Source organism: Microtus ochrogaster, unplaced genomic scaffold (genome assembly GCF_000317375.1).
Source record: "Microtus ochrogaster isolate Prairie Vole_2 unplaced genomic scaffold, MicOch1.0 UNK15, whole genome shotgun sequence".
NCBI classification, from domain to species: domain Eukaryota; kingdom Metazoa; phylum Chordata; class Mammalia; order Rodentia; family Cricetidae; genus Microtus; species Microtus ochrogaster.
The window spans coordinates 1,953,636-1,959,635 of NW_004949113.1; the positions used below are offsets into that span (position 1 = coordinate 1,953,636).

The window sequence follows — 6,000 nt, forward strand, 5'->3', positions numbered from 1 at the left end:
CCTTTAAGAGTGTGGAAGTTTCCAATTCAATCTGCCCCAAAGTCTCCAGGTAAAACTTGAGGTACATATAACAGAACTGGCACCGCCCCATGCAGCAAGGACCATTATTTAGGAGTCTATGAGCACAGGAGTCCAAAGGGCTCTGGTATGGCCTAATGGTCTTGGGTAGTGAAACTGGTGGCTGTGTTAACAGTGCAGGAGGGGTCAGTGTGATGACTGGGTAAAAGCACTTTCCAAATAATGCTAAATTCATTCCTCAGAACAGACTCCTTAGAGTTGTCCTCTGATCTCTATTCATATATGTACATCACACACTCATACACAATAGTAAGAAAAATTAAAAACTCAGAATGGAAAAAGTTTTCAATTATAAATTCATTCTAGATGGTACCAATTCCTAGCAAAGATCCTAGTATTTTTCCATGTCCAGGATAATTCCTCTTAGTAAACCACAGTTGTTATCCTTAGAATTAAGGGTTGGCATCATGGTAACTACCTCTAAAATAATTTATAAAAGTTTCTTTCTACACTGTGTTATTTAGGCTTGGAACAATAGACTACTTTTCCAAGAGGTAGGTACCTCCAAATCTCTAACTGCCAAGTTCTGTTCTCATAGCTCAAATGAAAATAATCCCAACCCTGACATGTGGGGTTTTTTTTTCTTTTTTAAGGTTAAGATGAAACCTTTTTTTAAGGTTTCAGTGGGAGGGACGTAAGAAGAAATAAGCACCAAGTCAGTGAGGAAGAAACCTCAGCAATAATTCATTTGTCTTGTGGCTTGTGATGTGAGATAGGTTTTCCAGGTGACCAGTCCAAGCGAGAAGGTTCTTGTTGGTAACAATGGAGTTTAGTTTTGTGAGTAGCTTTTTTTTTTCCGGATCAGCTCAGGATACAAAGTTAAATCTAGAGTAAGGAAAAATGCTAAGTGATGGAGGAAGGTCATTGGTTAATTAAATAAAGAAACTGCTTGCCCTGATAGGTTAGAACATAGGTGGGTGGAGTAAACAGAACAGAATCCTGGGAGGAAGAGGAAGTGAGCTGAGAGATGCCATGCTCCCCTCTCCCGGGCAGAGGCGATAGCTCTGCTCTCAGAGGCACACACGATGAAGCAAGCCGCCAGGTCAGACATGCTGAATCTTTCCCGGTAAGACCGGTGCTACACAGTTTATTAGAGATGGGTTGATCGGGATATCAGAATTAGCCAGTAAGGGCTAAAGCTAATGGGCCAAGCAGTGTTTAAATGAATACAGTTTGTGTGTTGTTATTTCGGGGCATAAGCTAGCCATGTGGGCGGCCGGGTGCCGGGGACGCAGCCCCGCCACTCCTACTACTACAGCTAAGGAAGAAACTTCACAGATCTTATTAAGACGATTTATTCCTGAGTGTCTCAGGACAGGACACTGTAGAACAAGCCTCAGTGAAGTTGCAGACTCATACCAAAGTTTTCAGTAGGGGTGCCATGGCATGTCCGGTATTCCCCTAAGTTTCTGTTCATGGCCAAGATCTGGGAGGTAGATAATGGTGACCTGTGCAGGGCAGAAGGGATGGCTAGGATAGGCAGAACAGTAACAAAAGTCACTATTATATTTCAATGTCAGAGAAGCTGAGTGGGGAAGATGTAAGTATCAGGGAGATGTTAGGGCAGTGGTTCTCAACTTTCTTAGTGCTGCGATCCTTTAATACAGTTCCCCATGTTGTGGTGACCCCCAAACATAAAATTATTTGGTTGCTACTTTAAGACTGTAATTTTGCTACTGTTATGAATCATAAGAATCTGATATGCAGGATATTTGATATGTAACCCCCAAAGGGTTGTGACCCACAGGTTAAGAACTGCTGTGCTAGAGGTTGTTTATGATTTCATCTCATGGTGGATCAAACTAGCATAGGTAGTGAAGACATTTTGAGAAAAATGTTAGCAAGAAGATTAAAGAATTGGAATGGATGTCAATGTGGTTAACATAGAGACATTGGTGTTAGAGGACTATGCAGGACTACTCCATGGGGAAGTAGCATAAAGAAAATCTGTAAGTTTTTAGCTGGATGAAAATTCATTTTGAAGTTGTACTGTTCTTGTCCTGGTTCTTGGGAGAAGATGCTTTCTCAGATGTCATTTTATTTCTTTTGGAATGTAAGCTTTCTTTTAAACTTGATTTTGATACTAGTGGCAGGAGCTGAGGTCCATTAGCCGAGAGTGAGAGGGTCAGGACGTTTTTGTAAATGGGTACAACCCTAGAAAATGAACCCCTATGCCATACCCTTTAATTTAGCTGTGATATGGGGTTCCCCTCTGTATGTTGTGAATATGTTTTATTACCACTGGTTAATAAAGAATCTGCTTTGGTCTATGACAGGGAAGAATATAGCAAGGTAGAAAATCCAAGCACAGACAGAGGAGGAAAGAAGGTAGAGTCAGACAGATGCCATGTAGCTGCTGAAGAAGAAAGAAGCTGGAACCTTACCAGTAAGCCACAGCCTTGTGTCAATACATAGATTAATAAAAATGGGTTAATTTAAGATGTAAGAGCTAGCTAGGAATATGCCTGAATCATTGGCCAAACAGTGTTGTAATTAATATAGTCTCTGTGTGATTATTCAGGTCTGGGTGGTTGGGAAATGAACACAGTCTCTATTTACATAGCTGTACATGGGTTGAAAAAAGCTTCTATAGAAGGAAAGATATAGGTTAATTAATAGCACTTGAAAGAGTCCCTTTAGTGGGACTAGAAGGAAGCTGAGGTAGTACATTTCTAATAAACGCTCCAGGCTTCAGGATGTAAGAGTGAGCTTTGTATACTGGGGGCATGCAGTTGAAGGAATCTTTAACAAGGGTAGCAGTGCACTATAGGATGTCAAGCAACTCTTTGTAGCAATGCACTTATCCTCTAATAAGCACAGGCTGGCGAAGTGCTTTGTCGAATGCTTAGATGCTAAGTGCTTTGTTCAGCCAGTAATGATCTCAAAAAGAGATAAAAATGTCTTCCTATAGGAGTGGAAGGTTGAGGGAAACTAAGGGAAGGAACCTTAGATAATGACAGACTAAATATCTCACAAATTCTTACCAACTAGGTATTTATTTCTCCAAAGGTCTGTGCAATGTATCTAGACAACTGGGTATATTAAGTACAATGGAGATACTGATGGGCTGATTTTACAACTGGAATAATCTGTCTAGTATAATGAATCCTTTCATCACTACAAAGTTCTTAGGGGATCCTCCTGGTAAATATTTTCCATGTTCTAGACTAGTGGTAAGGGAAAGCTTCAACTCAAGATGAAACCATGCCAGCTATATACCAGTATCCTGTGAAGTGGTACAGCAAATAAACCTTGTCAGACTTCCAATGACCACTAGACAGTTGAGAGATGACACTGGAAGCATGATTTGGCTTTCCAGGGTTGTACCAAGGACATATTTGCAGTCAATATATCTCATAAGCAGTGATGAGTGAGGGCTTTCGATAATATTCCTTTTCCTATTTGACCATTTTGCCAATATTCTAGGAAGTCAAGACACAAAGGAAAAAATTTGTGCAGGATGGGATGCCAGTTCAGACCTGTCCAAAGATATCTCATTTAAATCAAATAATGCTCCTGTCAACCCCCATTCCCAACCATTCCCCACTCCTGGTCATGCAGAAAATCCTTTATTAGTTGGTTGCACAAACCTAAGGTTGAGGAGGACACAGGGCAGCTTATATAGGCTATGACATTAATATGCTTACTTCTTAAAAGAGAGCTTTTATATGAACTCTTGGAACCTGAGTGACATGAGTGGGCAAAGATATAGTCCTTACTGTCACTGGTAGTCCTAAGGAAGTAAATGTTTTCTGGGCTTCTAGAGTAGACCCAGAACACATGTGACCCTCGATGTATCTACTGTCTGTATAAATGTTTCTATAATCAGTGAATGGAGCTGTAGCCTTAGCAAAGCTTCTGGATTCTATAATCTTGTTAAAGGAAACTATAGAAAATCTGATTTGATAATGACTACTGGATCATCTGAGATAAAATCTTTTACAAACTAATTATTGTAGCATGTACTCCACAAAAGAGTTTCTTGTTCATCTAGTCATGGAGAAGTCACATTGTTAGTGCAAAAAAAGTCAGGAGGGACACCACAGCCTGGGAGAGGAAACAGAACAGCAGAACCCAACACGTTCTAACAAGTGAGAGTGAGATGAGGTGAGGAGGAAAAGACTTTCCTAGGCGAGCTGCTAGCTGAGTTAGCAGCCAGCAGCAGTTAGCTAGTTAGCATTCAGTATAGTGAGAGTTGAAAATAGCTTCAACAGAGGGAGGGATACAGATGAAAGAAGATCGTATGAAAACTGTTCAGTGAGGTAGTAACCTCATATAGACAGGAACACAGTCTTTGGGCCAGTAGGTCTAGCTGCTGTCTGTATTGATCCAATGGTCTGTTTTACCTTCCTAGATCTGAAGTAGGATTCTTAGTGCCTTCCTTTCTCATACATAAATATGTGGAAAGACAGAATGTAACTGGGTGAGCTAACGTCAGTTACTTCCTGATATACTCAAAGAACTGTTTTCCATTGCAGAACCACTAAATATGGTAGGACAGAAATTTTTCAGTAATTGTAAAGAGATTAGAGAACCAAAGAAAAGTTTAGTAGCCAGTTCTGGAAAAAAGTAATAAGTTCTAAAAATTCCTGGAGTTGTCTTTCAGGGCAGGGAAGAGAAGCTAAATGTCTTGAGGGCAGTAAGGATAAGATTCAGATCCTTATGCATCAAGAGCTAACTCCCAAGTTTGATAGGGGTTTGACAGAATTGGAGTCCTTATACCTTCTAGAGGACAGGCTATGAGAGAAGTGGAGGCTTTCAGTACAGGCTTCTTGGGATGAGGCATATAAAAAACAGATTATTCTAATACTGAAGAAAAATTGAACAATATTAGAAAGATATATTACCTAAGACATCCTGAATTATCGAAAAGAAATTAGGAGGGGTTTTCATCTTATCTTCCCAGGTAGACTGCTGATCCTTTTGTGTTAAAATAGAAAGGTACTGGCTATGTACTAGATGTACTGAAAAAACACCATAGAAGCCAATGGCTGCTCAGGGGGAAACATTGGACAACAAAGTATGAAGGACAATAATCACTGGCTGTTAAGTAATAATGATTTTGTTAACAGCTATTAAAGCTTGAAGAAATCTCCATCCTTTTCCATTAGGCTAGTGGACAGGTAAGATAAAAATACCATAAGAGTAGGTAGAGGGAACACATTTCTTATGTGTAAAATCATCTACTATGAGTTGTAGCCACCAAAAGACTTAATGACTATTGCTTAACACTGGGGAGAAATTTGTTAGGATTCACCTGGATTTTACCTGGAGATACTGAATGGATATGATCAATACTGGTACTGGAGTGAGCCAAAAGGTTCTTGGTCAGTTTACTGGAATGTAGGCAGGTGTGGCAGTATTAGGACATGGCTTTCTGGAGGGATTAATTATATGTTTCTCCCTTTGGGAAGAAAACTTGATTTTGTGTCCCTAAAATTACTCCCTAAAAGTTGCATGGGGGAGGGGCTGTAGCAATCAGTAAGCAGCAGAGTGACTTTCCAGGAGAGAGCATTATTAGAAAGAAAAGGTTGAGATTTGGAAACTGTCACAGATTGGGTAACAATCTCAACCATCTGAAGGAACTTGGAACTCTGGGGGAAGACATGAGGGTGTCGAGGTTAATAAGGAATAGAATATCTGCTGTGTTGTATTTAAGGAAAACGGCCCTCAGAGGCTCATAGAGCTGAATGTTCCGCTTCCAGTTTGTGGTCCTGTTCAGGAAGTGTGGCCTTTGTTGGTGGAGTTATGTCACTGGAGGTGGGCCGTGAGGTTTCAACCCACGCCAGGTTCAGTCCTACTCTCTCCCCTGCCTGGAGCCTGTAGATCAGAATGTACTGCTCTAGCAGCGTGCCGTACCGCTCTAGCAGCGTGCCGTACCGCTCTAGCAGCGTGCCGTACCGCTCTAGCAGCGTGCCGTAC

General features: G+C 40.9%; 1 protein-coding gene across 2 annotated transcripts in view; it reads right to left on the reverse strand.

Annotated features, from left to right (window-relative positions):
• Neto2 (neuropilin and tolloid like 2) overlaps positions 1–6,000 on the reverse strand; it is a 60,759-nt gene that overhangs the window by 44,060 nt on the left and 10,699 nt on the right. The gene's annotated exons all lie outside the window — the stretch shown is intronic.